Source organism: Calypte anna, chromosome 2 (genome assembly GCF_003957555.1).
Source record: "Calypte anna isolate BGI_N300 chromosome 2, bCalAnn1_v1.p, whole genome shotgun sequence".
Classification (NCBI taxonomy): Eukaryota; Metazoa; Chordata; class Aves; order Apodiformes; family Trochilidae; genus Calypte; species Calypte anna.
The window spans coordinates 136,714,371-136,736,340 of record NC_044245.1 but is presented as its reverse complement, the minus strand read 5'-3'; the positions used below and the strand labels follow the sequence as shown (position 1 = coordinate 136,736,340).

Below are 21,970 nucleotides of genomic sequence, written 5' to 3'. Positions count from 1 at the left end.
TGCCTTTTTACTGTAAGAAAATGGAAAGTTTATGAAATGCAGAAATATAGTTACATGAGTTTCAAGTTTTATTTCAATAAAGACAGGAAGAGATTACCCAAGAGCTCCTAAATCACAGTGTAGGTTCTGGCTGCAGTTGTAGTCCATTTATCTGGATTCCTCAACCCTGTTTTTCGTAAGTTCTTATAGTAATTTAGGAAGAAAGGTATACTATGTAAATGTTGACTTTTCAATTACTAGGTGCTGGCAAAAGCCCATGAGGTTTGTGTGTGTATTTATGTAGTTTTACTTTGTGCACTAGGAAAAAAGGACACTGAATTTTAAGGTTGTTTTTTTTTTCTTTATGATTTGGCTGTGAAGAATTCACGAAACAATTTGTAGGCTTTGTAAGAATTAATTTATATCATGAATTAAAGTGATTATTACAGAGGGTGGATTGTCAGTTGTTCGGCACACAAAACAGTCTCATCTAGCTGGTTTGTTTTTTTTTTTTTTTTAGTTGCTAGGACTGGAATATAATGATTGACAGAGAAGTTGGTTATTAGATGTGTTTAATTTTCATGTAATAAGACGTATCACATAATCAAGGCTCTTTAATAAAGCTGCTAATCACACTGGAGTTATTTTGTACTTCACCTGCCCTTAGTGCGAGTTCTCTCTTTGTTTCCTTAAAGCAAAATAATATTATCACTGTTCACATGGTTGTAACGGGTCAGTGGAGTGGCAGACATGCAGCCCGTTTTGTGTAAGTTTTCATACAGCACAGACTTACCGCTCCTGGAGGGATTTGCGTTTCCTGGGCAAAGAAAAAGAAATTCAGACAAAAAGCAACTTTTCAGGGCAAGAGCCTGAAGTGCCCTCTGTGTGCGGATACACGGACGTGTCTACGCGAGATCAAGCAGCGTACCCCAAAGTACATTTTTGTCATATCAAGCCCTAAAACAAAAAGTGCTTTTGATTCTCTGCAGTACAGCAGAGGAGTGTGACGAGGAGGTGCGCGAATCCTCCCTCCCTGCTTCCCTCCTTCCCTCCCTTCCTCCTTCCCTCCCTCCCCTCCATTTTGCGGTCCCCTCGCAGGGGTGGCGGGCAGGGCTCTGCCGATAGAGGGCGCTGCTGCTCAGCGCTGCGGCCCCGGCGCCTGGGGCGGCAGGGGGAGGAAAATTGTTTTCATCTGATAAGGTTCATAAAATCCTTTATACAAATGAATCCCGAAAATATGTTACAAAGTGCACTGAATTAAATACAGTTCTACCGACTTGGTTTGATTTTTTTCTTTTTTTTTTTTTTTTTTTTTTTTCCTTTTAAACGTTTTGTTTCTGAAATCAGCCCAAACGTGCTGCCTTTTCGAAGGAGCAGTGTATAGATTGGTAGAGTTTGATGCAGAGGTTTTCGAGTGCCTGTATGTGTCCTAAAAGCAGAACGGGAGCTTTCTAGTTTTTTAGGTTCTCTTCCCAGTTCTACCACACATAACTAAGAGGAGGTAGCACTTTTGATGGGTCTTACTAGAGAGATTATTTCAGTAGCTTTATCTTTCTGGACTGTGTGGACTTAAAAACTGTGTATTAACTATTCCTTTTCTGACAGTATTGCTTGAAATGCCTGAAATGCTTTGTTTATTTCATTTCTGGTTTTTCGAGTTGATTTTTTTTACTGTAGAGGCAGTGCTTTAAAGTGGTAAATCCTTTTGTTCAACGTCTAATTTTAAATCTAAAAAGAGGGATAATTTTGCTCTTGTTTCAAGCACCAAGCATTTTAAAGTTTTATTTAAACCCAGTTCTACTAAGATTTAGCTGCAAATGAAGTTAAGACAATTTGATTATAATCAAAGCATACAAATGCTGTACTTTTTTTTTTTAACGTATCATTTCCTCATATTTTTAAGTAATGTTAAACATAAAAGCCTTAGGGCTGGCTAGATTCTGAAAAAGTCAGTCTTTTTTTTTTTTTTTTTTTTTAGTAATCCACAATTACCTAATAAACTTTCACGCTGAACTTTACTGAAAATTGCGTTTAAGAATTATCATTTAGTAGTCCTAGAAATGAAGTTAGGGAAGAATCTGTATTTAACTGTCTTTTAGCAGAATTAGAACAAGCTGGAAGACTGTATCCAGCTCGGTTTTTCATTCAACCATTTCTCTATATGTAAGTTTTGAACTTGAAGCCTGAAGATTTTTACTGCATAGTTTGTGTTCTATACGAACTATACTAATTTTTATAATATAATTTAGTTTACTATATGGATATATCATATAGTTTTGTAACACTTGTAGAAGCTTATTACTGTTTATGTAACCAACAATATGAAAGATGGATTTTTTTTGTTTTCTGCAATTTAGATAAAATATTACAAATGAGCTATTCTGAATTTGATTTTTCTTGCTAATTGGCTCAGGTCTGACTAAAACCACTGAAGTGCACAGAAGAGGATAATCAATTAAATAATAAAAGATTATTCAGATGTTTCATGTCAGTTCTTTGATTTTGGGCATTAATCTGTGAATTTTATGTCTATATTATACTTTGTGATAGTGATTTGAAAACATTGAGTGATGCTTACTGTTTATTAGGGAAGAGAAAATGTACAGGTTATTTACCCTGAGTACTTGAAACTTTTTTTGTTCACTTTTGAGAATATGCAAGAACTCGGAATCAAGAAAATATTTTATATCCCCCCCGTGCTTTATATCACACAGATGGAAATGACCTCGTGTTTATAATTTATCATTAACTTGTGGAAATATTATCATAAACAGTATCTAATGTGCTAGTTCCTATTTAAAGAGGAGTCCTAGAAAAATTTTTAAAGCTGCTGTGCTACAAATCTGTTTATGAAATGATATTTGGAACGTATGGCAAAGGTGGAACTGCTGGCTTCTCCCCCAGTGTTCTGTACCATTCACTAAGCATTTGAATTTTGCTGTACCACAATTTAGGGAGAGAGTCTGGGTATAAACTTTGGTATTTTAAGTAAAGAGTTTTCAGGCAATTGCTACCACATTGTGGCAGAGCCGTGTATTCACCTTACCCAGCTGAGGTGGGTGCTGCCTTGAATGCCTAACAGAAAAATAGAAGCTTTAGGCTACCTCTGTCTTTGGAGGAAGCTGAGCTTCATCCAGAAGGAAGCCCTAGCCATGTAAAGATGGTGCTGCCAGTTCTGGTAAAAGCTTTGTATTTCTTCATCCTTGATTCCTTATCTTCAGTCACAGATAGTGGACATTTCCATTGGTCTGTTTGGATGGATCACACTGTGCTTTTAGGGTCATTTGTTTTGATCTGAAGCATGCCCTTTATGCAGCAACCTGGTTGCTTAAGGCCCCGGTGTTTTCTTGTAGCTTTGGCCAGATATTTTGGCTCTACATTGATTTGTTCTTTTGGTAACACTTTTCCCAGTGTGACTAGACCAAGAGGAAAAGTGCTCTCTTAACACCTTCTTATTACCTCTTTCCATTCCCCCCCTCCGCCTTTCCTTTTTTTGCTAATGCAAGTATTTAGCCATTTCCTTCCCTAAAGAATGCTGCAATAAACTTGAGGGAACTGAAAAAAAAGCATGGCAAAATGAAAAAATCCCATGTGCTAATGTTTTATGCTGAGAGTCAAAATGAAGGAAATTCCTATAGATCCATCGAAAAACAATTCAAACCAATACATCTGGGTGAAAAATACTAGAAACTGATAGAAATAAGTAGTAGCAGTAAATTAAGAAAAATCTCTTTGATTCTTCTTTCTCACTCCATAGTGTTTTATGGATCTTTCATCTGCATAATCTGGAAAAATTATGTAGCCTTTTTCTCTTCTAGAAGAAAATAATACATACTCGATACAGAACACATAAAACCCAAAATGCCCCTTTTTTGTTAATAGCATTTATATTTGTTTTATTAATGGAAAGACAGATGTGTTACTGGCCCAAGGTTCAGTACTGAATACTGAATTGCATACTGGAGGAACAGAGTTGAAATCCATTTTGCTAACAGCAAACCTACTGCAGCAGCTGAGTTGAAGGGATAAGAATTTGCTTCACAAAGATTACTAAACTTCAAAAAGCTATTCCAGAGAAATACTAGTCTTTGATAGAAAAGGAAAAAAAAACTTTTTATATTTTAATGCTATGTTTTAGCATTATTTGTTTATGATAACTATATGTTGCTAAAACCAGAGGTACAATCAGAAATAGATGGAGAAACTGGAAAAAACTCAAACTGAGCAAATCTTGCATTTCTGTGTAGTCTGGTAAGACAGCACATAGAATCTTAATAACGGCAAAAATTAAGGAAATAGAAACTTCTTTAAAGCTCTACTGAAAATGAACAGGGTGTGCACAGCTGCAGATGTAATAGTGTATAGTGTGTTAAATACATATAATTCCATATGGACATTTATTGCAGATAAGGTTCTCACCCGTAACTCCAAGGCAATTACTATATTTTGGTTTGTGGTGTGTTGGTGGAGAAGTTGATGTTGTATGCAGCTTGTCTTTTGTTTCACTGTTTTCTGAATACAGTTTGATTTCTTTTATTGGATTACATGCTCCAGTTTAGGGTAAATTAATGCAGTAGAAAAATACACACTAAAATATATATTTTACTGAAGAGTAAACAACTTGTATGTTCTTGTAAGGTTTTGTGTGATAAATCCTTGATGCTCATATTTATAGCCCATATGCAACATTGTGGAGTTTTAGTCAATAACAGAAATAGAAAGATTTCTTAAAACTTTTTTTAGGAATCAGGACGGGCATGTTCTTTGTGTGATATATTTAGGTCATAAGGGACATCTGCTAAAGATAATTTTTTAACACTTGCTAACAATCTTAATCTAATACAGCCTGTTCATCAGTCATATTGTTCCTGACTTGGCTAGTGTAGATTTTAGTGATTCCCGATGTGCATTCAGACTCTCTTAATTGCTAGTTTCTTGCTGTTCTATCTTATTGTTTCCTAGGACAATGCATAAACAGACACAGAACAATCAAAATGGTTTCCTTGGCCATATTAGGCACCTAACAGAGATATATTTGCTGTGCAATGTGTGCATGGTTTTGCAAGTGGAAATCTCATTGAGACAAAATAAACCTATTAGCGAGGAAATAATTCAACAAGATTTGAGCAATGCCATTCAGTGTATGTGTATGTATGTCAGTGTGTGTGAATGTATATAAAAATATATGTATTTGTAGATGTGTTAAAAAATAATAAAAAAAGCTAATCTGTGTGGGATATCTTGGAGGTTTGGTAGCATGCGTTTATGCAGCAGAGAAATTAGAGTCAGTTAAGGAAGCACTACAGGTACCGAACATCAGGATTTTAGAGTTCTTGGTGAACTGTTAAGTTGTGCCAGTTTTGTGCTTTTGGTTTAGAAATAAAAGCTGATTCAGAGAGATTTGCAATATAGACGAGATCTAATCTTTTATGTTCTTATGTTCTCATGAACTCAGACTTTCACTTAGCTGTAAGGCGTTTGACTCCTGAAGAGGTGCAGGCAATGTTCCTCAAACCTAGCACATGCGTGGCAGATAGTAAGATAGGCAACATTGAGCTTCATGGTTTGAGGGGAGGGAGATTATGGTGGTTTTTAGGTTTTGGTATTAGTGAGACAGCAAAACTGACCAGCTGAAGTCTGGCAGAGTTGCTGAAAAGGGGTATTTTCAATTGAATTCCACATGTAGATGGAAGTAGATTTTTTTTTCCTTTTCCCTCTAGCATGTTTGGGGTTTTGTGGTGGTTTTTTTGTTTGTATGGTAGTTTTTTGTGGTGTTTTTTTTTTTTTTTAAGCAGTTGTTGTTGTTCCACACTGTGTTCTTGTGCAATGATAGAAAAATAACTATTTAATGTTTGCAGGTAATTGTTCTAAAAATTAAGTGTTCTATTTTAATCCAGTTTCTGTAACTCTGAGCTGTTTGAGGTAGTAAAAGAAACAAAAAAAATCAGGAACTGTAGCTTTTGCAGAAGGTTGGGGGAAGCTTTCTCTATGGCTTATTCCAGGTGTTGGATATTTTTTAAACCAAAGTCTTACCCATTTGATCAATTCTGAGAGAAAAGAAAAAAAACTTTATTTGCTGGATTTGTTACTGTCCTTTTTACTTGGTTGTCTAAGCTAAATACAATAGCTGATCTTTAAAATCCTGTGTAGCTGCAAAACACGAGAGTAGGGTTTTTTTCCCAATTTCTTTAAGTGATTTTTAGTTCCACTGTAACAAAGCATGTTTAGGAAAATTGGTTTGGGCTATTAAAGAAGTACCAGTGATCAGGAATAAATTCACTTGTGGCTGTTAAGTCAATTGTTGAGTACAGTTGAAAGACCATAGTCTACGCAAATGTTAATTTCATTCAGAGTTTAAATATGTAGCTGTATTACTTAATTAAAGAATTTTGTCAGACTTCATAGTTGTTCTCCACATTAAAAAGTTGAAAATCTGATTCATCTTATGTACTGTTGATTAAAACAGTTTGGTAAAGCTTTATGTAAGCTGATTTACTTATAATATATTTTATGAAACATACAGTTTAAGCACAGAGCTGCTGATTTTCTGTGGCAGCAGCCTGGGAGAAAGGAATGAGGGAAGACTGCTTGAGAAGGGAATTGAAGATGCTGTTGTAAGGATGCAGTTTGGACACTGGGTGCCACTCCTGGTACATACTGAGGCTCTAAAGCCTTTCTCATGCAGTGGAACAACAAGCACCCTTAAAAATGGAGGTCTTTGTTACTCAGGAAATTCTGAAGGTCTTTGACCCCTGAGCCAAGTGTTTCTTCTAGTTGGAAAACATATTTCTGAGTCCTACAAGGAGTAACTAAAGCTACAAGGGCAGGATTTTTTAAATTATTATTTTAATTTTACTTTTGTTTTCTAGATGATGCGTTGCTCTCTAGTTATGTAGCTCACATCATGTACAAGAAAGTCAAGGTTGCAGCACCAAGTATTCAGGAACTGGACTGAACATGGCAATTATCCTTTGGAGGATAAATAAGACTGAGACGTCTCCCTGGATTTTTTTTTTCTTTTCTTTTTTTTTTTTTTTTTTTCTTTTTTCATGAGCTTTTTAAAATAGAACTGTGTTAGAAATCATTGGGTGGTGTATTACTGGTGGAAGACTAAATGAAAGGACAGCTGAGGTTCTGTTTGGGATTGCTCAGTTTACAAAAAGTAGAATTGGAAGCATATAGTGATGGTTTCCAATAGGCACCAAGTGGTGAAGACAAGAGGAATGCTGAGGCAATGGAGTGAGGAGTGGGAGCAAGAAATGTTAAGATGTAAATTGGAACAAGGTTAGTGCTGCCATCCTGAAAGCTGTGTAGCTCTCAAACTAGAAAGTCCAACATGATTTATGGTTTACTGTGCTCATACCCCGAGGCGTCTGCTGTCTCTGGTTGTCCTAAGCATTGTACAAACACATTTTTGCTCAAGCATTTTAGAAACAGCACAGGAGTTTAGATTTCCAGGTCTTAATGACTTTCATTGGAATATTGGAATTTCTACTTGGCTACTTCGAAAGCTGAAATTTCAGTTACAACTGAAAGGCAAATGGGGGCTTGGAAGCCTAATTGCCATAGCATTTTTAAAATGTTAGACTTTAGAAGTCTAGCATTTCCTGATTTCCATGCAAAAATTCCATCTACTCTTTTGTTTGAAAACTAATTGAAATAGTGGGTTAGAAATCAAAATGTGCTTGGAACAGGGGTGAAAACAAGATACTACTTGAAATAATGAATGGCAGGGTGAGTGATGAGGGAGTTCCTTGTAAAATTCTGCTTTGATGCAGTGGTGTAGAATTAAAACCAAAAAGTCCCTCCATCCTCAAATGTAGAAATTCGAGCTCTTGGTTTTACTTTTTAAAACAACATTTGAAAATGGGTTCCTGTTATTCACAGTGCTGCATTCTGTGATGTTTTACTGAATCTCGAAAGCCACTTCTCTTATAATGATGTTTCAAGTTAAAAAACTAATTGATGTATTTGAATGCAGAAAACACAAACTTACCATTAAGAACAAATGTCAAATAATTTTTTTTTTCTTTCTGTCAGAACTTATATTCCTTTTAAAGGTAAAGACTTTCAGAGGTATTTAAAAATACTGACTTGACTATGTATTTAACAAAACTTGCAGTGTCTCTTAAAGAGGCTATTACATTTTTTTTACTTTCCAGGACAAGTACATTGGCCACAGAAAACTGGCAAACATGAGTCATTTTGCATCTCCTTTCTAATCAGCTAAGCTTTATGTAGATAGCAAATAATACAAAACTTCATTACTTTTATATGGTTTTGCCAGGTGGGGCAAAAAGTCTGACTCTTAAAATAAGTATTTTTTAACCTTTTTAAATTTAAAAATAAGACCTTATCAAAAGGCATTATATATATAGGCAGAGTCAGAAAGTAAAGAACGGCTACAAACCTTCTTTGTCACCTGAAAGTCTATTAAATGGGCCATTTGAAATAATGAGTATGGCATATGATAAGCTAGAGCCACCTGGGTTTTATTAGGCTACTTGATGCTTTGATCACAATATTATTGAAAGCATTTTCTGTTTGAAGTGTCAATGCTTCTTGTCATCTCTGTGATTTAGATTATAATCTGATGCAGTCAGACAGTGCTCAAATCAGAAATTGGTATGGGAGAGATGCTAGTTCAACTTGTCAGCCTCTGAACAAAAGAACCTCTTAAGGAGGGCCAGCAATCTAAAAGTAGAGCAGTAGGTGATTTTCAGTGGCCATGGGACACATCTGCATCGTGCCATGGAGAGCAGTGTTAGTAACTCACACTTTCTGGGACCAGAGAGATGAGTTCACGTGGAATTGTGTGCTTCCATCTTGGGTGGAGAGACCAGAGTGGGCATCAGTGTGGATGTGTGCATGTTGGCATGCATAGCAGGATGCTCTGCCTCAGTGGAAGACAGACTGCCAGATAAACTAGAAGGTCACGCTGTACCTTGGTGTTGGAAGACACTCTGGAGCAGCTGGGCCCAGAGGGGGAGAAAACCAGAAAGCTGGTAACAAAAGCATCAGTGTTCTAATGAGATGGAAGTATCTTGCTAAGCTAGGAGGATCCTTGACAAAGTTTGGTTTAGCAGTGGATGACAGACAGTCACTTTATTCTATAAGAGCCCAGTCCACTATATATTGTGGGGGATTCTTGCACCCTTGTCCCATGAGGTGTGTTTGATACTGCTCCCTCCAGCGGGGATGCCCCTCAAACACTTATTCCTCAGAGACTGAGGGAAAGGAAGTTCCAATGGTCACAGTATAGGGTAACAACATCTGTCCTTATTTAATAATTAAGCAAACTTTAAGCTGGTGTATTAACATTGCTTTAAACTACTCCTGTGGTTATAGCTGTAGATCTAGTAAATATCAATTAAGAAGTAGTTGCTATAGAGCTTACACTCTAGACAAGGGTTGGACTTGGTGTTCTCTGTGGTCCCTTCCAACCCAGCCAATTCTATGATTCTATGACTACAGTGTAGTAGATATTCTGATAATCTGGTTTATGTCCTTTAGTCCAATCACATAATTTTTATAATTTGAAAAGAAATGTTGCTTAGTGCATATGCACGTGATCTCTGGTCTGCCAGCCTAGACCCATAGGGAGAGCATGTTGCCTCTGCATTCCTTAGGAGCTACTGCCACACATAAGCACAGCTGCAGTGCCATGTGCTCAGCTATGCATTGCACCCTGACACAGCCAGGTCGTGGTCCTGCTTCAGCTTCCCAGTGCTGCCCTCGGTATGATGCAGACATGCTCCTTATGATTTTCCTTTGCTTTATCTTAATGCATTTAAATTAATCGAATCATTAAATCTGCTGTGTTGGAAGGGACCCATCGGGATCATCAAGTCCAGCTCCTAAATGGTGCTTTAACAGGAAGGAAGGACCACTTAATCCATCCCCTGATCTTGATCATTCTTGCTGATAATAACTTGAATGTGAAAACTATCTGCCTTTGTTCTTTTTCTTAATAAAATTTTGATGTGTCCAAAGAAAACCAATAAAGCTGTTGAAGGGCCTAGAGAAGAATTCTTAGGAGGAGCAGCTGAGGGAGCTGGGGATGTTTAGCCTGGAGAATAGTAAGCTAAAGGGAGACCTTGGTCTCTATAAGTATCTGAAAGGAGGTTGTAGGGGGGTGGATGTTGGTCTCCCAAGTAACAAGTGATAGGACTAGAGGAAATGGCCTAAAGTTTCACCAGGGGAGGCTTAGATTGGATATTAGGAAAATTTTCTTAGTTTAGTGGTTTTGATTTAGTGGTGGACTTGGCAGGCAGTGTTAGGTTTACAATTAGACCCAATGATCTTAGAGGTCTTTTTCAACCTAAGTTATGATGCAGTTTTGCAGAGATGAAATAAAAACATCTCTACAGACAAAATGCCTAGGCTGTAACATTTTGAGGGTTTACTGATTGGCAGAGATAGGAGAAATGCTTGTTTGATAGTGTCTGTGTATTTGGTTTGGCCATGGATACCTAAGTCTGTTATTCAGCCTGTAACAATGCTACTTTTCATTCTGAGTTCATCAGGTGCTCAGCACTGCTGTTGAAAATAGGTTGTTTTTTTTTTAATGCATACAACAGGATAGCTGATAATAAGAATGACTGTAGTTCTCAGTTGGGATTTTCTTTGTTTCTCTTGTGTGTTTTGGAGTTTGTCAGCATACGCAGGCTGAAGGGACATTTGATTTAAGTCTCCTCAAAGAAAAAGGCTTCTGCAAAAGAACAACCCTTTTTTTGTGCCCAAGATGGCTGCAAGAAGAAGCAGTGGGTTTAATTTTTATCTAGGGAGGGTTAGGTGAGTCACAAGGAGAAACACTGTATGGGTAGAAGTATGCTCTGGCAGGTTGAGGGGAAGTCTGGAGAGGTCTCAAAGGATACGTTAGCCAAACACTTGCTACAAACAATATGTAAGGGCAGGAAACAGCTACCAAATGACTTTTAACTCTCCCCCTATGATTTTGATATCCTATTTATCCTGAATTCGAAAGAGACTTTTAAATTACCAAAGCCTATGCATTTCAGCATCTGTAATGTGATGAACTTGTGTGGTAATATTTTCCATAGCTCCTTCCCCCCATGGAAGTTTGCATTTTAGAAGGGATAAATGTGAGGTTAGTTTGATTTAACTGAAAATATTCACAGTTATGAAATAGAAAACTGGGCTTTGTACAAAAACATCTTAAATATTGTTGTTCAGGTATCTCAGAATGGTATAAAGGAGAAAAAACGTTTTAATTATTTGGCAGTTCACTCAGTTGTCGGTGTTGCAGGTTTTTGGCTTTTAACACAGTGGAAGGTAGTTGTTATGAATGTATCATTTGGGAATGATGGGAGGTGGGCGGGATATAGGGCAAATCCTCCCCACTTCTTATTTTGTTCTGTTGTTTCCAGAATACCTTCAAAAGTAAAGGCCTTCTTATACTTGTTTTCCTGCAGAATCTAATTTTTCCTTGATAATTTGTAGGAATTTGAGTACAGATTTTGAAGTTTCTTAAATATACGCAAGCAACTGTTTTGTTAGTCCGTGTTTCCTCTTTCAGAACAAATAATTATTAAGCCAGATATTTAATTAGGTTTTAAATTAAATTTAAATTTAAATTTTTTGCATTTGAAGAAATGTTATAATCTTAGCTAAAATAGCATCAAACTTTTGTTTTCAGGTCATATGAATGCAGTGTATATATACGCTTCTTGCTTATTTCCATCTTTTTTTTTTTAAGTTAGCTGACATAATGACAGAACTTCCATGACACTTCAGGTCTTTCTGCCAAATGTGTGTTCACGTAGGAAAATTAGTTGATCAGTGATTTGTTTATTGTAAATTTGTATAAAAATTGTGGTAGTTATTTTTAGTAGCAGACTTTTTCATCAGCCATTGTTAGGAAATGTTCTGCTGACTTCTGGGCCTTCAGCTCACATAGACTTTTCATTTCCTAGAAAGGTCTTGCAGATCTCTGGCTCAGATAAAGACCCATCTCCATTTTTTTAAAAATTACAGGTCACTGTTAGGGGAATAAAGTAATACAACTTCCATTTTTATGAAAGATCACTGTCATGTCTTAATGAAAGCAAGACCACCATTCCGGTTTTATCAAGAAATTGCTAAAAGTGTTAAAAGAAATGTAGAAGTGGTTGAGTAACTAAAGTTTCACTAAACTTACTTACTAATCCTACTGGTATTTTGTTTAGAAATCCATTCAAACTCTTAGAAATTAACAAAAAAGCCCCAAATATTTTTCATAGAATTGTAGAATCTGCCAAGTTAGAAGGGACCCATCAGGATCATCAAGTCCAACTCCTGTCCCTGTGTAGGGCACCCCAAGAATCACCCCATGTGCCTGAGAGTGTGGTCCAAGCACTTCCTGAACTCAGGCAGGCTTGGTGCCAGAACTACTGCCTTGGGGAGCCTGTTCCACTGCTCAGCTGCCCTCTGGATGAAGAATTTCTTCCTGGTACCTAACCTAACTTTTCTCAGGACATCCTTTTACCATTCCCTCTGGTCCTGTCACCAGTCACCAGAGAGAAGAGGTCAGTGCCTGCTCCTCCTCCTTCCCTACTGAGGAAGCAGTAAGCTGTGATGAGGTCTCCTCTCAGTCTTCTTTCTTCAGGCTGCACAGACCAAGTGCCTTTACCTGCTTCTCATACAGCTTTCCCTCTAAACCCTTCACCAACCTCATATCCCTCCTCTGGAAACTCTCTTGTAGCTCTGTGTCCTTTCTGTACTGTGGTGCCCAAAACTGCACACAGTAGGAATAGAATTAATATACTGTGACATGAGCAGCATAATTGATCAGGTGTTTCTGAACACTTCAGCAGTCTTTTAATTTAAAAAGTATTAAATTCTTAGGAGTGCCATTGGTATTTTTCTTCCCAGAATACTTTTCTTCTCCAGTCAGGCCTTCTGTAAATGTATAAGCATGCTTCTTTTTGTCTCTGTATAGCAGAAAGGTGTATAGCGCACTGAACATCTATAAAGTACTATTGCTGTTGGCTCGGTGAAAAAGGAAACGTATTCAAGAGACTTGGAAGAAAAGAATGGAAAGGGACCTCAGTTTTAGGCCTGGGGAACTGCAAAGAACTTCTGAGCTGCTGAAGGGGGGGAGGAAAGCTTTGTTTATACTAGTAAATCATAACGAGAAGCTATAGTGAATGCAGACCCAAAGTGGATATAGCCAGTGTTGTGTAACTTTGATCATCATCATGGTTTGTTTTGCATTTTCTTCGTAGTGTCCCACCAGGCTGTCTTTGAATTGGCTTTGTTGTCATCATGTCATCCACACATGCAGACTTCGAAACTGCTGTTCTTCTGTCCTATCTGGAATCTTGCAAATGCTATATTTTCTTTAGCTTTCTAAAGTGTTCTGCTTTTTCTTTTCTGTTTAGTATGGAATAACACTGTATGATAAATTAATTTTTACTGTCACCTCTTTTCTGAAGTCTCTCCCATCTCCCATCCAGATTATGGCATTAAGGTAACAGTTGATTTACGACTATTTTCTTCTCTCTCCTTGATCTTTCTCTTTCCTTCCCCCAGCTTGTCCTGTTAACATAGAGCAGATCTGCCCTTGCTTGCACTGCTGCTCTTTTTTCCCCTTCACTTCCTGCTTTGAAACCTTTTCTCTACTTGATCCTCTGACCTGCAGACCTGGCTGATAGAAGTGCAGTTGCTTTGCTTCACGCTGCTTTTTGCTACGTCTGCTGGATCTGTATCACTGGTGAATCATGATTGTGAATTTTCCAGTGTTTGTGTTATTCAATTCTCCAAAGTTAAGATTGTTTTGTTAATTTAGAGGGAAATCTTCATCTAAGATATTTTTAAATAGCTTTCTGGTGAATGAAGTGTAAGCGTTAAAACTGGTTATAGACCCAATGCATGTTTTGAAAAGTGTGCAATTAAAAGTTAAACTTACAAAGATGGCCAGTGATCCTTTTGCTCCTCCTACGCTACAGCTTTTATGCAAGTTAGATGGTATCTGGCAACATATCTGTTACATGCAGCTGACAGAAGTTTCGTGGATCTCCTGGTACCGCTGCCAAAAAGTTGATGTCTGTAGGCAGCTCACAGGCTGTGTATTTGGGCAGTCTACCTGAAGCTGCAGATGTCTTGAACCAAATGCCCTTTTTTATGCAGGGAGGTGTAGGTAGCTGAACCACAAAAGTGCACTGTGTCTAAGATGTCTGCTGTGGGGAACCGAGCCAATGTATGTATTAGAGAGTTTAAATGGTTGTAAAGCTGCCAACACTAGGTAGAAGGTGGGATAAGAGAATGATTTGTACCTGGAGTGTGAGATTAATACCCTGCACTTGCATAGCACCTTTCATTTGAGGATCTTGGCACACTTTATGATCAGTTAATTGCCTCATAACCTCTCTGTGAGGTAAACTGTCACTAGTTTACAGTTAAAGAAACTGATGCATAGAAGAATTTAAGCAACTTCTTCAGGATACCTGGGTAGTTGTGGGAGAAACCTGTGAAGTTTGTCTTGTGCCAATTTTGGAACGTCTAACATTGCAACACTTAATTTCACTAAACAAAAGGCAATAACTGATTCTGGCTTTCTTGCTCTTCCAGCTCTTCAGTTGTGTGCGTTCCTTTCCTTTTTTTCTTTTTCATTTTTTTTCTTTTTCATTTTTTTTTTCTTTTTTTCTTTTTTTTTTTTTTTTTTTTTCCCTGTGGTCCTTTGAACTGTAGTCTTACAGGTGGCAGCTGTAGGGAACTGTTGGAAGGGGAAATGAAGTGTTCTTTTAACTGTGAGTTATAAGCACTGCTGCTTGTCTGCCTTTTTTAGATGCTGAGGAGCAGAGTTTCACCATGAAAAGAACTCTGAAGTCTTTTCACTTTCTTCCCATTCTCTTCAACACACAGCTGTCTCTCTGTATTCCTTATTGTTCTTTTCTTGTTCTTTCTTACAGAAATTATAAACCAGTAATCTTGCAGTGGCCAAGTGACCATTGCAGGTGACCATCTAGCAATGCCAGATGAGCTAAGCATTACTGACTAGCAGTGCTCAGGTTAAGGCATGGTTTTGTTAAAAACATTAAATAAAGTTGTATTTCAGTTTCAGTGTATGAACACACCTCTGTGTGCCCCAAAGGAAACTGTCACAGTTAATTTATTCCTAATTGTCCTTTTTTCACCTTTGGTAAAAAGAAATCACAGCTATCTTTTTAATTGTTTTAAGCATGTCTGTATATAATTCCTACTTGATGATACTGTTTATTAAGAGAGGAGTACTTAGAATTTAATATGTGCTGGTCAGTAATGCACTGGGTATTCAGTTGAAGATGTGCTGGAATATGAAAATTTAAATTTATCTTTTATGGAAACAGTGCTACAGGCTGTATCCTTCATAGGAGTATGGATAAAAAGCTATCTTTAGAAAGGCAACTGGGAGTAGTAATTCTTAAGATAGCAAAGTACTTAAAATGTTTTTGGAACCATGACAGTTTATATTCTACTTTGAAGTAACACGGGTAAAAATGGACACTGCCTACACCCCGGTCCCCTACCCCCCAACTTCATGAAATGTGATTTCTTTATTACATGTAGAAGTTCTTATTAGTGTTGACTTTCTTCTGGTTTAAGACACTGAACTGTTAGAGGTGGTGAAAGAAAGCTGGTAATAGCAATGTGCTCAAGAAGCAAAGCATATTTTTTGACCACAGCTTTGGAGAAGAAAAAGAAAAAAGTAAACAGGACTTTCCCTTAAGATACTATGGACATGACAAGGCTTATAGTTGGTTTTAATCTTTCATTTCAGCTGCTGTTGCCTCACAAGATGTTTTTTCTTCTTAATAGGCAAGAATTTATCTCATGCTACACAGCAAAATCATAGGGTCAAGTATTCAATATAGTCAAAGCAGTTTTTTACCCTGAACCTTTTGTTTAATTGTTCTGCTTTTCAGATCTGCATCTCATTTAGCAAAGCTATACAGTACTTCTTCCTTAATGTTAAGAGCAACTTAGAGCTGAACATAATTTAACTGGTTTCTTAAATAGAGCTCTTTTGAAACAGATGTACAAAGCTTGTTCTTGTTATAGGAGACAATTTTAGAAACATTTTATATGGCACTAGGATGACTGTTGTGATAGGAAAGGTAATTGTTCCCTGGGAGAAACCTATCAGCTTTAGCTTCAAAAAACTAAAAGCTGAGTGTTTTTAAGCTAGATGCATCTGCTGATACTGTTTTAGAAAATGATGCTTTTATTCCTGTAATGTATTGTGTATGTGTAACATTAACATTTTGGTTTATCATCCAAACTTCAAGAAAGTTAACGAGTCATATTAGATATGTTACAAATTTAAGAGGTTTATACTGCTAAGAGCATTCGAACTTGCATGATAAGTAGCTGAGCAAAACTAATCCCTTCATTTGTAAGTATACCTGCAAACCTTCTGACCATGGCTGTTTTCTTTTAGTGTTTAATGGTACTTCTGCATTTGGGATGTAATTAAAGAGCAGGCATTACTGGAGTACCTGTTGCTGTAGCCTCAGTAAGGTTATGGTTGTCTTGAAGAAAAACAAGCACCTTTGCTTATTTTTCTCTTCTGTATAGTACAAAATATATAGTGTTTTGGGGGTTTAATTAATTTAGGTGCTCCTTCTGTGGGGGATTTCACTCCCAACTGAGTTGCACGCTTTTTTCATTGCTGAAATGGTACTGATGCATTGCTCATTTTCAGTGTTCAGTTAATTTGTCATACAGAAGATAACTTACTCTGCTGGCCATAAAATTGGTTTTATTGCCAATACATTTAAACACTTCTGATTAACTTTTATTGGGGTCATTTTATTAAATTTGGTGCTTGTAAGTGTCATGCTGAGGTAAAGATTGCTTCTTTCAGAGGCCACAATTTTATTATATTGTTATCTGTGAGTATTGTGGTTCTTTGTCCCTGGCCTGGACATGAAGTTGATTGTAATCTGGGAAAAGAACATGTTGTTTCCTTCTTTTTAAATTGGTATCATACTAAGTAGTAGGGCCTCCCAAATGCTTAACACAATTATTTTAACAATATGCAGAAAACCCCAGAAATATGAAGACTTCTCTTAAAAGCTTGTATGACTCATTTGAAGGGCAGATCTATTTGCTTTGCCTCTTCTACAAGAGAGTTCACAATACAATAAAGCCCAAGAAAACATAACATTTTGCAGGTAGTTTTATGATCTTTTCAGAAAATAATCCATCTGACCTAGTTGAAACACATATTTGCTGTTTCTCTTCACAGTAGGCTGGAAATGAAGTTTTTAGTATTTAATGATTAAGCCCTGAAGGAGATTGATTTATTGCTGTGGTGGGTTTTTTTGGTGTTTTTTTTTTCTTTTTTTTTTAGCTTCTTAAAAAAAACCAGACTGGCTACTTTTAGTGCAAGTTAATTACAATAATTACATTTAGCTTCCATGAAAAGTAAGACAGTAGTAGTCTCACTGTAGCTCAGTATTGATTTGAAGGTTACATTTTATTAATTTGTAATTTAAAAATCCATTTTTATTATTTTAAGGAGCATTTCTGTGAAGAAGTAAACATTCTTATTTTTATTAGTTATAAATAATTTTTACATAATCTAAGTCACATGGTTCTACATGATGATGACTCTGTCATGACTTTATTATGACTTTATTATCACTAATTGATACCATAGCAGCCCAACAGTATTGCAAATTCGTTCTGCTTAGGAATAGAGACATGCCAAACATTTCCATATTGAGACATGAACTGGCCAAGTAGGTTATTAATTTTAAGTAGTTAATGTGCTACTAGGTTATGTTTATCTACAATTTATACTGGGAAAAAGAAAGATTTTTGGAGAAAATTTTAGATAGATTCACCCCACTCCCCAGCCATAAATAGAAAGATAAAGAACGATTGGCAAAACATATCAGAGAGGAGTGCTTAAGAGAAATGCAGAAGGTGATAGCTTACTACTTTCATGTTTACAGAATGGTAATTGCTACTTTTCTATTTACTCATCCAGACTTGTATAAGTAAACAAGCAAAACTTAAACAACAAGGACAACGGAAAGCAATATGTTCATTAAATTTGCTAGGAAAGATCACAAGAATAATAAATAAGTGAAGAAGGTGAAGAGGAGAATTAATACATGAAGAAAGAATGTATTTTCTGTGGTGTAAGTTGTAATTTGATGTCACTGGGAGTAAAATAGTAGTGGGGACTACAAGTTGTAAGGCTTCTAGATTGGTCTTTTTGGCCATAATCTCTTTTCATAAAGATAAGGCTAAAATGGGTGAGTTTATTTCCTGCATAAAAAAAAAAAATACAAGGATTTGATTCAGTGCATAAAACCAGCATTTGAGAAACATGATGAACTGTGTATGATTATTTTACCTCCACAAGAGACCCCGAGGACGTGCAAGTTTTTGACACAGAGGAGAGATGTGTAATTCTTTAAAATAATTCCTGCTGCTAACCTAAGTAAAGAGAGAACTTTTGTATGAAAACCTAATATATCTGTTTCCTTAGTCATGCCAGAAACGCTGATATGGTGTTACATGTAGGCTTTTCTGGGGCTCCCAGTTACTCAAATGCTGAACATCTGACAGCAATGAATATATTGCACCATAAGTTGGTAATTATCTGTGCTTTGGATGAAAAGAGGATATAATCTTTTGCCTTGTGTCACCTAATCTGATTTACAGTTCTTCAGTTACACAAACACTACAAAATCAAAATGTGAGCATCTGTTCTATAACATTTACTGATTTATTTTTTAATAGTAATTTCTGTTTTTATTTTGTGTCTTCTGTTAAAGAAGACTTTCCTCAGGCTTTCATGGACTAGTCCTCACCTTTTATATTAAGCCATGGTTTTCCTTTTCTAAAAATGAAGTCAATAGCTGTGAAATGTCTAATTTCTTGAGCACCAAGTATTTCTTCGTGAAGAGCTAAAAGCATACCAGCCCTCTCCCCTTTTTTTCCAGAGGAACACTTTGTATATGCTTTTATAAAAATACTAAAAAGACTTTATCATTATATGCCCCATCATGTTAGACTATTTAATGATAAACATGTAAAAGTACAGTTTACAAAAACTTAGTGTACTGTATGGATGTTATGGAAGGTAATCTGTCTACATACTAGGGAACTTGCTTCTACTCAACAAGTGCAGATTATTTTCTTAAGCATGAGAGCTGTTTATACAAAATATTTTCATTTCAGGACACATATGAAGTTAATGACTAGATGAATCTGTTTGAGGTGCCATCAGATGGTAGTATGCGTTTTTGGCACACCATACTTACTAGTATTCTGATGTTTCAGGACAGATTTTATTTTAAACATAATTTATCTGAAAACTGGGCATGTAAATAGTGTTCTTTCTCCCACACACAACAGAAACAGGCTTTAAAAATTTATTCTGAGGTGTTCTAACTGCATCATTGTAAAACCAACTGGAGAGCGAGGCCTGAATGAGACACAGTATTTGAAGTTTGCTTTGCCTTCTGTTTTTTGTGGGAATATTTTATTTTTTTTACAACTACGAAGAAAATAAACTGCAGAAAATTACTGTAACTGGATGGCCTTTGTGGAAGGTGAAGAAGAAAGAGAAACACCTGCAAATAGGTGGTATGATATTTAACAGAAAAAAAGCATAATTCACAGCTATTAGAAGACAATGGTCAGTATTCTAAATAGCTAGAGGAAAATGGGTTGTAAGTTATTCCAAAATAAATAAAGCTTGTCGTTCTTACTCTGATACTGAAAGGTAGGAGGGAGACATAAAATCTTTAGAAATATTTTAACATGTTTTTCTAAGTATAATTAATTAATGACTCCTAAGGCTTTTTTTCCATGTAATTTGTGTAAGTCAATCATGACTAATGAAAAAAAAAAAAAAAGCACAACAGAGTTTCAGATATTTTGTATTAAATGCAATGAAAGATGATGAATGAAGTCTAGTAACTGCACTGCCCCTTGCAGTGGACAGATTGAAGCAGGACTTTAAAGCATTTTTAGAACAAGATAGCTATCTTCAGTACCCAGTTCTGAAGATTTTAGCTGTCTCAGATAATTGAGAGAAAGGACACTGAGAAATTGAGTTGACTCTAATGTAGTCACACCCAACACAACGCTGTGGATGGAAGTAATCCTACTCTTTCTCAGCCCCCTTTCTTTGAGTTTTTAAAATTACACTGAAGTAAGGTGGGTTTTTCTGTTATTCCAGCTGTTTAGGTGTCTTGATAGTTATAGCTGCTAAGCTGTGGGCAGTTGCAGATAATAGGAGCAGTTTACAAAGGTGGAAGAAGGATGGGATAGGAGCTTGTGAGGATCCCTTGGCAAAATCTCAGAGGCCAAATTTATTGTCAGGGCAGGTGATCTCTGTAGAGGGAGAAGCTCAAAGAGGGCAGCGAATTTGGTGGCAGGGAAAATCTTAACTGCTGTTTTACCCTAGAATTAGAAAGTATCTGTGAACTGGCCATAATAAAGGCATGTCACTGAATGGAATAAAGCAACAAATGATAGAAATAAATATTTTTAGCAATTCATAACTAACCTGTTAAATGTCAAAGGTATTTACCAATAGAGAGCATAATTTGTCATTCCAAGTTTGTAAGGCAGTGTAAGACACTCTCACAGAACCATGCAAGTGAAGACAGGATAAGACATCTTGTATTTGACTAGAGACAGGAATATTTTCCAAGGTATATCAAACTTCCAGTGTAGCACCATGTATTTTAAATTAGGGTCCTAGCTTGTAATCAGGCTTTTCCTCTGCTTTAGTCGATACACTCTTGATTTTTTACAAACCTTCTCATTAATTCTTTGTTTAAACATTGTGTACATGCCATTGCACTTAATATTCTAGTGAGACTGTGTTTGTAAGTGTTGTTCTTTATAATTATATACGGAAACAGTTGTTTTAAAAATACTTTTTGTTCCTTTTATTACCTTGGCCTCCCTAATATCCAGTCTTCATTCAAATGTAAGAATATTTTCTCTGCTGTTTCTTATGTACCTAAAATATGGGTGTCTCAGAGGGTCTTTAGTCACTCACACACTGCTCAGTAATTTTTTATGAAATTCACTGGGTTTTCTTAGTGACTTAGAAGTGACTTAGAAATTGTAAATGGGTACTTCAATTCCTAAAGTGTATAGGAAAGTATCCTCCTCCCTGCAATGTCCATTCAATGGTGGAGTTAAAACCTGCCCTAGAAAGGTGAACCCAGTGGGATTGCTATGCATTTATTTACTTGTATTAAGATGTTTGTCAAACTAAAATGTGGCCAAGTTGCATTTGTGCGATGCTCCAACTGCCGTATTTGCCTGCTTGGAAGTGTTAACAACTTGACCATGGGTAAAAAAATAGGCATCATAAATTAAGAGACTATTTGCAAGCTGTCATGATCCATAACTATTAATATATTATAATTTGTTTGTGAGGAAATCATAGAATTGGCCAGGTTGGAAGGGACCTCAGAGATCATCAAGCCCAACCCTTGATCGACTACCGCTGCAGCTACCAGACCATGGCACTGAGTGCCACATCCAGTCTCTTTTTAAATATCTCCAGGGATGGAGAATCCACTGCTTCCCTGGGCAGCCCATTCCAATGCTTGATCACCCTCTCGGTAATGAAATTCTTTCTAATGTCCAACCTAAACCTCCCCTGGCACAACTTAAATATTAGCATGTACATCCTACAAATTGCAAAAGTAACCAGGTTTATGGTTTGAATGAATTACAATGATTTATTTTGGGGAAGATGGTACTATGTTGAAAGGAGTCTTAGGAAAGAATTAAACGTGGGAGAGAAACACAGGGAAAACAGGTTCTTAAACAAATTAATCATCTCAGGGAAAGGGCTGGGATTAAGAAAGGACAATCAGTGTTCTTTTCATGCTCCTCATTGCCAGCATCTCTGTCTCTTTGAAGTCACTGAGGAGGATGCTCTCCGGTACTGTGCTCCTTCTGACTCTGTCTGCTTAAATTTGCTTCTCTTGAGGCGTTTGGCATGCTGCTCCTTTTTGCC

The 21,970-nt window shown here is 36.7% G+C and overlaps 1 protein-coding gene across 1 annotated transcript in view; it reads left to right on the top strand.

Annotated features, from left to right (window-relative positions):
• The window catches only part of EIF3H (eukaryotic translation initiation factor 3 subunit H), a 90,719-nt gene that overhangs the window by 29,002 nt on the left and 39,747 nt on the right, over positions 1-21,970 (top strand). The window lies entirely within an intron of this gene.